The following is a 14,461-nucleotide window of genomic DNA, read 5'->3' on the forward strand; positions in this document are numbered from 1 at the left end:
TCGTAACATGGGTCGTTACATACCAACCCTCTTTGAGATTTCCTCAATAAATAATAATTATACTTTTATCGAAGTGAAACGATTCGATTCTATTTATCTGATTCATGTGTTAGCTGTAATTAACTGTCAAGATTTACTGTAACGAGCTATCCGATTAGACAATTAAAATAACAAAGTCATTAAATTACTTTTATTTAATTTGTTTATATTTTATTGTTGCTTTTACTATAAGATCGATGTTTATTTTTTATATTTGTTGATTAAATCAAAGCAGTCATTCAAAATTAGGCAGGCAGTCAAAATTAGCAATTTTTTATGTGTATACCTAAATATAAAGTAAATAAGTAAAATGCAACAATTCCTGTCTTCGTAAAACAGCGGAAGTTTTGCCCCAGCAAAATATTATCTGTATCTTCTTATACGCAAATACATAATATTATCAGTATTTTGTGTGCGAGAAATTACAATCAAACGACAATCCTCAAACTCTTTTCAAACATTAATTGGTTCGTTTGGACATTCAACATACCAGGAAAACATGTAATGTAAAGAGGAGTCTAACGTCGGCAATAGAGGTAGATAGTCGCACAGGCATTCAATTGATCGTTTTAAAAAGAACTTTTGCGTCCAAATCACGTTTCTGTCCGCTGCAAACTTTATTTAGATCTTCGAAAATTTCGAATTTTAGAAGTTCTATTAAGTTAGCCAATTATTAACTACTCTAGAAAAAGTGTGTTATGTTTATAAAGATTTTTAAGTGTTCTTTGAATATAAAAAAATTAGCTACATTTTAGTAAACCTATAATTCGTTACTTTTTCTGTCTAACACGATATTATACCTACAGTCCTACAGATAGAGACGAATTCACTACTCACTGTCAAGCTATAAAACATAGTTAGAGTATAACTCTACTGAGTTGTTATAACCTGTATAACAAAGGAAATTACTAAAGTCTCAACCCCAGGCCCATACCCCGATTTTTAAAATTATAAAATTCAGAGCCAAAACGAAAATTAACGTGAACGCATGGCTATGACACATAATACAGCAGAACAAGTCCATTAGTTATGTTGTAATTAACAATATATGCTGTGACAAGGCACGTGAGGATTTCGCGCCAAATTTATACTCGCCAAACAGAGCCGCCATGATGGATGACGCCATTTTGAATGTTACTCTTGTAAATAGTACGGACGTTCGCCTGACACTTTTTATCCTCTATGGGTCAAGCTTTATGTGAATTTATTACATCAAAAAGGTTTTTATTTACATTCCCATATATTCTATAGCTTATTGTGTGTATTTTTGTTAAAAAAAGTAACATAAATTCATTTTGTAGTGCCAAACCAAAAATGTATTGTGTATTTTGTGCCTGTAGCTAAAAGAAACCTAGGAGCTACTGTGTTTTGATTCTCAAATAATCATAGATAATACTGAAAAAACTTTCCCATTTAGGAATTTTATTTACCTACCTTATCTCATCAGCTAATGCCAAAAGGACATCTACCTGCGACAACACGCACAGGATATAAAAGGGGTCCATTCTGCGACACGCACAGTCTGGAGCAATTCAATCTCAAGTGTTAAGCCTAAAGTTTGGAATGGAACAAACTCTAAAAAGGGGTAAGTGAAGAATACGAACACCTAAATTTTGTCTCAAACACTTTAGCTCAGATAAGGTTCCGTATAAGACCTATATTTAAGGGCGCAATGAAATTTGTATAGAAGAAAGCTGGAAACGGTGCAAAGACGTCTCGCTGTAGGCATAAGTGGGGCATATCGGACAGTCTCCACGGAGGCAGTGTTAGTAATTGTGGGTCTTGTAAATATACACAAACTCGTAAGGGAACGTGCGATGCTGATCGAAAACAAAGATCATCCGCAGAAGCCCGAGAGGTCTCACTGACGGAGTGGGAGAGAGAATGGAAGGTCAGCGTGAAGAAATGCCAAGCGGTTCCGCGCTGACCTCGGAGCACGGAGGAGGTTATTTTTAGGCCGTCCAAGTCGGACATGCCCTGCCGACTAGCCGACAGAAGTCCGGAGGGATTTTTTCCTCCCCGAAAAGAAGAAAAGAAAGGTTTCGTATAACAATAAACATTTGTTGTAAAATGAATAAGCATTAGAAATGTTTGAATTTAATGTGTATTCGCTGCTATTCACCTTCCCATTGAAAATATAAAGCCGTGACATACGAGCGGAGCGACGCGCCGGCGGTATAATAACTTTCTGTCTGTGTGTCAGCGAGTGACAGATTGCGATGGGGGAGCCATCTATCGGAATGCGCGACCCACTTCGCTAACAAATGTGCGTGGCTTGTAGCTGTAATTCATAATATTTTTTCTGTCAGCATTTTAGGAATGTTACACTATTAATACGAGCGTAATATTATATACTATTCCATTCAGAGATGCTTTTCTGGATTCTGTATTCTGTGCTTCCGTAGACCTAAGATGCGCGCCACCACAAAATATCTTGTAAACAGAAGAAGACATAATCGGCCAATAGTGGCAAAAGAGAGAGCGATATTTACGGTTCAGCGCTATAGGTCGACAAGATGTTAATTTGTCTTTTTACCTTGATCTTCACGAGATAATTATGTCGTGCAGATCGTAGGCCTTTGTGTCATGGTGACTTTATACCAAATACCAAATCTCAAACTTTACAGCAACAGATACCTAAATGAAACATCAACAATAACTTTGTCACTTAATATGTCGGTTTGTTAAGAGACTTTGCAATTTAACTTTTGTACCAACCATTGATCAAAACCAGCCATCACAGTACCACACAGTACTTTGTTACATTTACCAGGCCATCATGAATTAAAACAATCCGAATATAATGCCAAAGTACATACATGTCCGCCATTCTCGTGCAACATGTGTATGGTGCTCACAAGCTACCGCTACCAGGAAATCAGGAATTGGACCAATACCGATATACTCGAGATCGCAAAGTACAATAGTAATGATCGTGATCGCGCGCAACACGTGAATGGTGCCACAAGTCACCGCTACCCGGCGTACTATTTGTAATTCTCCTCTCGCGTCTTTTCCCTCCTTTTTTCCAGTGACTAATGTTTGCGGATGTGCGACACGGCACCGCGTGTGATTTTCCGCTGTTGCTATTGGTGATTTTGAATTAGGGTTGCCTATAACTGCATTTTCTTCGTTAAGTAAATTCCATAGTCTTAGACTTCGACTAGGTAAGACTACTATAGTCCCTGGTGCTTCGCGCACTAGACAGCCACGATCACGATCAGTGGCCATGGTCAAATCCGTTATCAAACATAACGATATTTAACAGAAATTGGATCTTAAGAATCTTTATTAAAGCAGCTAGCGCAGTGAAAAAATCTGATACAATATAGAAATATTTAAAAAGTCGAAATAAAATATATAACTTCACTCTAAGGAATTTTATTATCAAATTAGTTTTATATAGTGATGTGCCTTATAACTGTGTTTAATCAATTAATTATACTATGACGTTTCCATGACCAAAAACAGTCAATAATTAAAAAAACTAAAAAATCTCGAATGCCTAACTTGCTTGCACCTATCATCCGACTCGCATATTTTGTATGATATATTTTGAAATCCTCTCGATGAGGCCTTGAATTTGATACCCATATGGCAATATTTTATTTTTTTACCTCGAGTCTACGTTTCACAGATGTCGTGTTAGTTTTGGTTTATTAAGACGAATCTTACGATATCCTAATTACATAAATCCGTTCAGCGTTTTGGAAGATTTAGTTAGTAGCGATTTAGAAGTTATGAACAATAAAGAATATTATATACATACATACATAAAGGATACGCGCGAAAAACATAAGTTCTTGCAGTCGACTAAAAATTCAAGTAATATGTTGTGTAGTATATTTTATTCTGGAAAACATTTTTCCATACATTATGTTTCCATTAATTTATGTAAAAGCAAAATATTCATTATAAGATGAGTGACAACCCTCACCAGGTAACAGTAACTAGCGGCGGCAAACACAATTTTCACACCAATAACTTTTCATCTGACATGTTTGTTACGGTTGAAGTATCGATTGCAATCGAGTTTTATATTTGAGAAATAATTAAAAAGTAAATCAATATTAATGACAAACGTTTCATATATTCATAATATTTTATCAGCACATGGTTATTATAGTTATAAGCCGTGATAGCCCAGTGGATATGACCTCTGCCTCCGATTCCGGAGGGTGTGGGTTCGAATCCGGTCCGGGGCATGCACCTCCAACTTTTCAGTTGTGTGCATTTTAAGAAATTAAATATCACGTGTCTCAATCGGTGAAGGAAAACATCGTGAGGAAACCTGCATACCAGAGAATTATCTTCATTCTCTGCGTGTGTGAAGTCTGCCAATCCGCATTGGGCCAGCGTGGTGGACTATTGGCCTAACCCCTCTCATTCTGAGAGGAGACTCGAGCTCAGCAGTGAGCCGAATATGGGTTGATGACGACGACATGGTTATTATCAACTCCGGACTTGATATAACGCAAAGCATTAAAATTACAATGTTGGTCTTACTGACAGCTTACAGGTTATTGAATACTTGGGTAGTAGTTATGCAGTAGTTGGAGATGGCTACTTTCTGAAAATACGTGTTCCGAGCTTTTAACAAGCTCTGTCTCGAGTTAACTTAGCGAATTTGTTTTCCTTTGAAAACGGTCTGAGAAATTTTGTTCCCAACAATGTTTACCAGATAACTGACCGAACTGTTACGTATCGCTGTTTGTATAAGTAAATACAATATTGCTTAACACTTCTTTACTCGGACGTGTTATAGGTTAAATGTGTTACATGTGTAGTGTTGGTATTTAATTGATAAACCTTTACTAGACGCAACCCAACCCAACGATATTTTATAGATATGTTACGTGCCTACAAAAATGGGTTTATAACAGACGTCTTCCAACTATAAACCACCTCACTGCTAAATTTCAAGTTTGTAGCATGATAAATGAAAGACTTTTATACAAACTTGTGAAAGCCTCTAAACCTCTTTAATCCGGCACTATCAAAAATCAATTATTAGCAGATACCTACTAAGTATAGACTACCTCCCTGGCAAATCTCATCTTTGTACGTCAAGCGGTTTTCGATTTATTTTATTATTTATATAGGACATTTATATATTAAGAAGACTAGCCGACGACCAAACATTATTTTCCCCGTTTTGGCCACATTTTTGATCAGTGCTTTGCTCCTATTGGTCATGGCGTGATGTTATGTAGCTTATAGCCCTCCTCGTTATACGGGCTTTACAACACAAAAATAATTTTACAATTCTAACCATTAGTTCGTTAGTAGATAAGGCAGAAGTTCGAAATTGCCTAGGTATAACGGGCGGGCAAATGTTTGTTTGATGACGTCACGGCGTTAAACGCGAGCTGTGTGCCTAGTGGGAGTTTTCAATATTTTCATACTGTTACTATCAGTTTCTTAGGCCTCGTGCGAATGAGGCCTAAGAAACTTACATAAAAATTGAAATCCTGCGATCTGCAAACTAGGGTAGCATGGAAGACTACCACCTAAAACTAATAGGCAAACACGTGCTCATTAATTAAGCAAATACTGCTTAGTATTTTACAGGATGAGATCTGTAACAAGAATATTACTTCTAACAAATCTACTCCTAAATTTCCAATTACCTGTATAGACTACTTTTCGTAAGTCTGGGACAGATACAGGCAGTAATATAAAAAGATTACGCCAGAACGTGCCAAGTCTTTGCAATAATCAAAACGAATGACGTGCGTGAGTCTACCTGGATAACGCCGTCTTGATTACACTGCTGGACAAAAAATATGTACATCCCGGAATAATTCAGTTTTTGTGACAATTCTTGGCCGGGAAAGTACTATTTAAAGTACAGATTCTGTTCTAATAGCCCTTGTACTAAAATCACAGTATTTTCAAATGGCAAGTCGGACATTATTAAGAAAGTAGTGAGCCGCTATCTCGACTTCGGTGCGTCCGATTACAAAATATGCCCTTTGAAAATTTCTAACAATATTATAACTTAGTATATCTATACTAATATTATAAAGAGGAAAACTTTGTTTGTATGTTTGTTTGTTTGTTTGATTGTAATAAATAGGCTCAAAAACTACTGGACCGATTTTAAAAAATCTTTCACCATTCGAAAGCTACATTATCCACAAGTAACATAGGCTAAATTTTATTTTGGAAAAAAATAGGGTTCCGTAAAATATTTGGGTTTTTCTGACATAAGGTGTAACAAATCAACCAGAAAATAGGGTAGGGGTAGGTAGGAGTAGGGTAGGGGTAGGATAGGGGTAGTTGAAAGTTTACATCGAGTTTCACGCGGACGAAGTCGCGGGCGTCGGCTAGTTTACTATGCTTCAATAGATCCACGTTATTTTATACGAGTATATAGCCGTGCCGATCTACGAGCCGTTATAGCCCATTGGGTATGACCTCTGCCTCCGATTCCGGAAGGTGTTTATTCGAAACCGGTCCCCGGGCATGCACCTCCAACTTTTCAGTTGTGTGCATTTTAAGAAATTAAATATCACGTGTCTCAAACGGTGAAAAAAAAATATAGTGAGGAAACCTGCATATCAGAGAATTTTCTTAATTCTCTGCGTGTGTGAAGTCTGTCAATCCGCATTGGGTCAGCATGGTGGACTATTAGTCTAACCCCTCTCATTCAACCCCTGAGAGGAGACACGAGCTCAGCAGTGAGCCGAATTTGGGTTGATAATGATGAATTTATATTTTTTATGAATAAAATAACGATTTTTTCAAGCGAGATAGAACACGTTACGAATGTAACGAGCTACGTGAAAACTTTCTGTGTATATTTTTGTTGCACGCAGTGTATCAGGTAGGCGGCCATTTCTATGTTTCCTTCAGCGTTGATTATGAGCCACGCCGATGTTTATTGCATCGTTCCGGATATATTATGTGGTACAATTATCCTTTTCTGTAATGCATTTATTTCCTTACTTTGCCTCATTTTAAGACAGGTAACCTAACTCTGTCGAAAGTTATATTTTAGAAGGATTTAATGAAAAGTATATTTAAGATACTGGACGTTTGTCAGTTCAAGTAAGAATTTAGAGTTAGAACCTGCTACCTAAGTAACAATGGTCTCCACTTTAAACCTTCGCAGTAGGAATCGAGAGAATAGCATTTTTTACGATCTCGAAAAAGTGATAAAATTTACGCCATATAATACTAGATGGACCTTTGAAAATGAAGATAACGAATGTAACTTTTATAACCTTGGGTCCACAAACCCGCATTATAACACCATGGTGAATCTGCTACATATCTCCTCTAGGGGTATATCTCCTCTAGGGGGACCCTGTAGGCTGTTTAAATCGGCTGTTATTAATATCATAGATATATAAATATAGATTTGACAAAGTTCAATTTAAAAATCTATTCTAGCAGGATTTAAATAGACGTATTTTTTTCTCTGGACGCGATTATTTCAATTAGTAAATAATTATAGGAATCATTTTCACTGTACCTTGGCTTCATCTTGGGCTGTAGGTATCATCAATTATCATTAGGCGAGATCGTAGTCAGGCCGTAGAAGGTATATTTAAAAATAGCCGGCCAAGCGTGAGTGGATGTAGTAAAATGGGTTCCGTTTATTGACATCTATGTAAAATTGAGCGATTGTATATTATGAGAAAACTTTGAAAAAATAAAATAGTACCTGATCATTTGGCCGTTCCGTTAAAACATGAAAACATAAAAAATGTAAAAATAAATACTGAAACCATATTAAAAATATATATATAACCATATAAAAATAAACTACTTTTATTGAAATTTTGTGCTTTATTCATGTTCTGATTACGTTGTTGGTCGTGAAATTTACTTAAAAAAATATAGGCTACGTTTTTATAAAAACAAAGCTAAGTTTTAGTTTTCTTAATAAATCATATAACCTTACGATTAAAAAAGTTAAAGGAAAAACAAAATAAAAAATTGGAGTTAACAGTTCCCGTCTTCATTATTGTCATGTCACTGATAAGTTAGTGTGTAAGGTAAGGTGCTAGTCATCAAACAATGACGATATTTTTTGTCCCTACGGACCATCTCAATATAACAAAGTCTAATATTATGTTACGTTTGTCCTAGTCTATGTGATATCTGTTCAGATATTGAAAAAAATTAAAATGACAAATTCATTGTCAAAATTTTAAACGAGTGCAGTTAGCGCTCGATTAAAATTTTGTCAATTTTGCATAATGAATCATAAGAATTTTATCCAAATCATTTTTGTATAGACATATTACAGTTACATAGACGCACCGAAAGACAGATAAGGGTTTCCTATTGGTCCAAGTAACCCCAAAAAACGGGCAATATTCGCTCATGTAAAAATATTTCCCGCTATAAGCCACCGCGCGATGACGGCCCGGGATTTGCGGTAATCCCGGGACAATCCCGGCCGTCCCGGAGAATTTGAGCGGGATAAGGCCTCGCACCTTGGGCTGTAATTTATTTTATACGGCCCCCTACGTGCTGAATACCTAATTGCTATCTTAAAGCTGATGTGTGATACTTGTAATATACTCGTATCTACTCGTTTAAGTATCTTCTCAGTAACCACTCTCTCACTAAAATTTATAATAAAGCAAAAATAGTAAAAATTGGTCCTTTTATTAGAAAGAGAGCTTCGCAGCAGACATCCATTTAAATGTTTATTAATATTTGTTTTTTAAATGTTTAGTTAACATTGATGTTTAGTTTATTAGCTAAAGCTGCATATTCTACCATACGTGGTACGGTAACTTATTTATGCAGTGTGGTAGGTAGTACAGTAGTAGCAAGTAGGACAATTGAAGATCTTGATCTTCAATTGTCTAGGTATGAAACATAATTTTCTGATATTTACAACTAAAATAATGAGGAATCACGTCTCAAAACCTTTAGCTTTCTAGAGACTTGATTTTTATCAATGGTTTTCGAAGGCGACTGGAGGTTTGTCATATTAGGCAGAGGAAAATATACTTAATACCAGGACGGTTGAAGGTCTGAAGTCTGGACCCACAGTACAAACTCTTATAATTGGCTACTACTACTTACTGTAAAGGCTGACAACTTTGGCTTTCCTTGAAGTATGTCTGGCTATGCAGGTGAACAATGAGTACCAGGAGAACATAGCTATTAAGGATTATATTCAGTGTAAATTAACTTCAAGTTGATAAGATGGGACCGTTGGTACCACAACAATTTTTAAAGCTTTCCCCCTTATTCCCGCCACGCGCCTCTCACGACAACTTAGTATTCATTTGCCGTAGCGACATCAGCAGCGTCATAAATTCAGATTACTGACGCTATTATGTGAGACGGGACCGACTGACGTATCTCACTCCCGGACTTGATTATTGCACTTTACTACTTTTACACAACAATGGGTTGTTATATTTTTAGTTTGCTTTCCGGACCGGTAGCATATTCCCGACTCTCGACTTAATGACAAATATTACTTTTGAAAGTCAACTATAACCCTTAAATAATTGAATTTGACTTGAGAGTACTCGTACATATATACGTAGTGATATTTATCAATATAATTTTATGAAAATGTACATGACAATTATATTTATGTAAATCATTATAATATCGTTGTACGACGTTGTAAACGACTTATGTTTTCTTATACTCAGCACTTTGGTCGAAATTTATTTCATCATAATTTTTAAATCATCAATTTTTGTTTGTTTGTAATTCAAGTTTTGATTCGGTTTTATTAAGTAGTTGAAAAAGCAAAGGTTGGGATATACGATTATGACTTGCGCAGCATACGTGCTTTGTGTAACGTGATGGGTAGAAGCGACAGTCAATGTACCATCATTTTGTGGTGGAGGAAACACCTCGAAGCAGGTCCCAGGACTTGTGACCTTGGAAGTAGGTTTAAGGGATCATTTAGGATCATAAATACTCACCTTCGCTGCCCCACATATTCTTCATGCCCACACAAAACAATTTATGATCAATAATTACAACACAAAACATTATTGCACAGAACCACTGAATAGACTGGCAGCGTGGCGGTGTCTACGCTGCCTAAAAAACAACTGAGCTCAAGTCATCAAATACTCTCTTATTTATACCAACACTGAATAAAAGTGAATACTACCCGCAATCAAGGAACTTGTAACATTTGTGTTCTGTGGTTGGGACACTTACTGTCAGTGAGATAATTTTCCGAACAGAGAGTTTCGTAACATTTCTGAATCACATGAACGTCGTGGGCTATCTAATCAAGTTAATTAAAGGCCTCCTTTAACTTGGTGCTTAAGCAGCGCAAACAGAATGTACCAGGCAATCATAACTCGGGCAGTGAGTAAAACATCGTGCAGCAGTTGCAGTTCTGTTTGAGATCGAGTGACCTATCCTTTATGTTAGCAGACCACTGCTTATCGCACTAATGCAACTAAAATCCAGTGTAATCTCTCTCTCAACCGTATGCTCTGTCTAACCTCGGCCGCTCGGTCCGTTAGTTACTAACGATTCGGTTAAACTTATCACCTACCAGCTTAATTTATCAGCTGCCAGCGATTTTGACCCCTACGCCATTTGTTTTAGGGAAGAAAGTTTCATGAGAGAATAGAATGCCACGAAATTCTGCCAGCTGGGCCAGGGAACTAACTTTTCTGAAGTCAATGAGCGTATAAAAAGATTAATGTGCATGTGCTAAATGCGTTTGATTCATGATGTCATTGTGGAAACAGCGGAAAATAGTTTAAATAAAGTTTTATATGTACCTTATTAATGCTTATTTGATAGCAACGTCTAAAACAACGGATAAAACATTTTTTCATCCCAACCATTTAGATTTTTAACAACCACCGAATTTGCGTGCGTATTTTTTTTACGCACGCTGCTAAATAAACTTCTACTGCGGTCTTTCATAATATCTTAGTTGGGAACGTACATATTATATAACCAAGTTATTGCAAGGTTAGCAATGCAGGGCGGTTGCATATAGTCAAAACAGAAAACTACTTCACATCATATAACCCGCTCGTTTACCCGAAGAGAAACAATTTCGTCTCTTACAAGGCTTAATTAAACAGTTCAATATATCGCCACGTGCGTGGCCCCAAATGAGTTTCAAAATGGGCGCTTGCGGCCAATTAAAAGTTTTTAACAATTAATCTGCGGCGCGCGCGTCCGTTCGCTCTCTGTTCTCTTACAACTTCTGCGATGCACTTTTCAATAAAACAAAATGTTACCTTCAATTATATTACCTGTCTATTTAAAAAATTCCACGCAAATGCTCACACACGGATCAGTGTTTCAATAGATCATTGCTGATCATTCAGTTATATCCTCCATAGTCCAGGACCCGGGGAGCATTTTTACAATTGATTACTATCTAGTTATGTTTCCGTTAGTAGCTTCATCTTGATGACACGCTCAACTTTTATATTTACGAAAATTATTACAAATTGCGAGGTACATTATCTCGTTCCGACGCTGAGAAATTTTTATTATCTGGCAATCCAGTTAGCTACCAGAATCAAGAATTTTTGTAAATATAAAAGTTGAGCGTGTCATCAAGATGAAGCTATTCACGCAAAATTAACATGATAGTAATCAATTGTAAAAATGCTCTACGATTCCTGGGCTTACATCGATGATTGGAACACCTCTTCTTCTCCCTAGCGTGGTCTCACTATGTGGGGCCCAACTCCTAGAATATCTTGTAAGGAATTAAAATCTAATATTTGATACCTATACCCAGGACTCCGAACAAGAACCTCATGATTCGTAGACACATAAAAAAAAAATTAATATGTTTTAATTTAAGTACGTAGTAACATTGTATGAATGCTTTTATATTGAGCGCCACATCAAGACAATGAATGAAACGATATGAATTTTCACAGAAGATATGCAAGTTTTTAAGTACAATCACACTTTAATTTAGCCTCTAAAAGTTTGCATACACACTTACGCTATTAGCTTTAAATAATTTTTTATCTTTTTTATTAAAAGAAGAAAAAATATTTTTTATTAATAGCTAGTACCTACTACGTATATAAGAATACTTCTACTTACTACGTAACAAATACAAACAAGTAAACATAGATCAGAAGAAAACATACATCTCACTCACAGTAGGTAAGTAATGGGTACTTGAACTTGTACTTGTAAAGAAAAACTTATAATTGTCTGAACTTGTAAAAACATCCTTATAATTGCCTGAACTTGTAAAGACATCCTTATAATTGTCGTCTAAATAATATCGTGGGATTAAACGGCAATCAATTCGGCGCAGCGAATATATGTCACAAAGGGCTGAGATAGGCGCCCCAATCCATTCCGCTTATCTAAAGCGCGCTCCGACGAGAGCCGACTAATGTTGGCGACAACTTTTATCTCGCTCATCTTACAACGCTATGAGGGGAAGTTAGCACTCATTTGGCAAAAAAGTATATAACTGACCATACTGAGAAGATTGCCATTAAAAGTACTTACAATATGTTTAACTAGAGGATGATTTTGTCAGTAAAAATCTCGCGGGAAGTATTCACAACTCTAGAGGAATTACGAGACAAAAATGTAGCCTGTATTCTCAGCTGTTAATCAGCGCCGTGTATTATTCTTCCATGTAGTGCATGGCATATGCTGAACTGTATACCCTTTCTTTTTATGGGTTACAGACGGGCATGCTCATTAGGGTAGGGTACTGTCTATAACTCTTACAGTTGAGTAAATTAGGTTACTTTCTATTATTAATAACCTACTCTATTAGAAGTAAATTGGAAATTTGGTTTTTGGAAGTAAGTAGGTTCCGCATTTCATATGCATTCCGCAAAAAGAGGTTAATTTATAATTACAATAAGATACTTAAATTAAATTTATTCAAGTATATAGTAACATATATATTTATGTATTTATTTTATTTTATTTATTTAGCTATTCAAATAGGTAATAATAATGATTATTATTTTATGGTAACAAATTAATAATGGTTGTTTGCACTATACCTCGCTGCGGTGGAATCGACGAGAATTTAAACTTAATTTAGATTTAGGAGTAGTTTACAAATGTATTTATAAGGGTACAGACTTCATTTTCGAACCTTGACTTTGAATACAGATTTGATTGTTTTATGTTATAGAACCACTTTATGGATGACTAGAGAATTTAGTTAAAATTTGGGCTCGAGAACTACATAAGAGATAGTTAATTAAGAATAGAATCTATACTAATTTTATAATCTCTAATCTCAGGAAATATTGGTCCGATTTGAAATTTCTTTCAGCGTTAAATAGCCCATTTGTCGAGGAAGGCTATATATTATTCCCGGATTCCTACGGGAACGTGAACCACGCGGGTGAAACGACGCAGCGTTAGCTAGTATTATAAGAAAGAAACGAGTACCTATTCTTACTCTGAGGTTACAAACATTACACATTACATTAAATATTGAATAAAGTAAGTCTGCTTATAGAGATTGTTTTCGTACAACTCTGTAGACATATGAATTTGTCAACTGTTTATTTTATCCCACAGTAAACTCGTTTTCCACGAAAAAAGAAGGATTCGGAACTCTTTACTTGTTTTAAAAATCAAAACATCGGCATCCAAATTAACTTTCCACTCTGGGCAGGATCGCAATTTCCTGTTTTCTATTTGAGCGCTGGAAAAAGCGCGGAATGGAAGGAATTCGGCCCGCGTCAAGAATCAACTGGCAGTTTAAGCCCATGGTATTATTGCTGTTGCCCTGGTGCAAGTTACGAGAGATCACTACAATATAAAGAGAATAACCTAAACAAGGCACTGGTAGATATTAATACTGGTAGATATCGATACGATAATTAATTCCTATGCCTCAGTTTGACGAATCGAAGCCGTCGTTCAAAATTATATTCTTACCACGTCGTGGTTACAAACTTGCAATGCATATAAAATTCAGCTATTTAATAAACTTTGTCCATATAGGTTAATTCCCAAAGAATGACAACGCTGGACATGCGGGTTGGTCATTCGCAGTCCTAGACTTCTCGCAGCGGTGTCGCTACGCCCGAGACCGATCTGTGATACTAGTGAAGTCTGCCGAATTGAAATAGTTATATCGCCATTTATCGGTCGCTAGAGACTCGTCGGTCCATCTGCAGGGTGCACCACGAGCAGGTGAGGTTGGCTGAAGACGAAAGTCTTCGAACAGTGCATGTTGCCAGTGACGACCTACAAACGACGGACCTTGGTGGCTAACTATGGGCCTTATTAGAAGGCTTAAAGTCACTCAGCGTTGGAGCAAGCTATACTTTAGTTTCTCTGCGTGATCGACCGAAACTGTCGTGTAGACTTTGCAATATTTTATTGTGAAATTCCTCTTAAATTCAACTTGACCATTAAATTCAATAAAAAGGGTTTTTAGAGTAGGAAAATGAATCTTATTATTCACTGTTATTATAGTCAGTAAGAAATGGTCGAA

Source organism: Bicyclus anynana, chromosome 11, assembly GCF_947172395.1.
Source record: "Bicyclus anynana chromosome 11, ilBicAnyn1.1, whole genome shotgun sequence".
Taxonomy (NCBI): domain Eukaryota; kingdom Metazoa; phylum Arthropoda; class Insecta; order Lepidoptera; family Nymphalidae; genus Bicyclus; species Bicyclus anynana.